We start from the raw sequence: 404 nt of genomic DNA on the forward strand, positions 1-404 counted from the left end.
CCAGCTTCCTGAGTTCCCGTGGACACAGGCCGGAGATGGCAGCGGTGTGGGGGCCCAGCCGGCAATGCCACGTCGGCAGGCTGTGGACATCTACCCGCCCTGCAGGCACTAGCTGGAAGGATGCGGAAGGCCCCTGGCTGCGGGGCAGGGGGGCCCTCTGGGGTCTGAGCTGGCTCGGGCCGGGGAGGAGGCACGGGGAGGCCCCTGCACCTCCATCCGCAGCCAGCTGGACAGCTGCAGGCCAGAGGCCGAGGTGGTCCCGGAGGCCGTTTCTTGGGCACGTTCGCACTGTGAGTGCGTGTGAACGCCGGTGCCCATGCTCCCGGGCTGGGGCTGCGTCGCTGAGGCCTGGCCCGCCCTGCCCACTCCCACCCCAGCCCTGTGTCCAGCTCTCCTGCTGGGAG

The 404-nt window shown here is 71.3% G+C and overlaps 1 protein-coding gene across 1 annotated transcript in view; it reads right to left on the reverse strand.

The window, feature by feature from the left end:
* Positions 1–404, reverse strand: part of KCNQ2 (potassium voltage-gated channel subfamily Q member 2) — a 63495-nt gene that overhangs the window by 408 nt on the left and 62683 nt on the right. The gene's annotated exons all lie outside the window — the stretch shown is intronic.

This window comes from Pteropus vampyrus, unplaced genomic scaffold (genome assembly GCF_000151845.1).
Source record: "Pteropus vampyrus isolate Shadow unplaced genomic scaffold, Pvam_2.0 Scaffold239, whole genome shotgun sequence".
In the NCBI taxonomy this organism is placed as follows: Eukaryota; Metazoa; Chordata; class Mammalia; order Chiroptera; family Pteropodidae; genus Pteropus; species Pteropus vampyrus.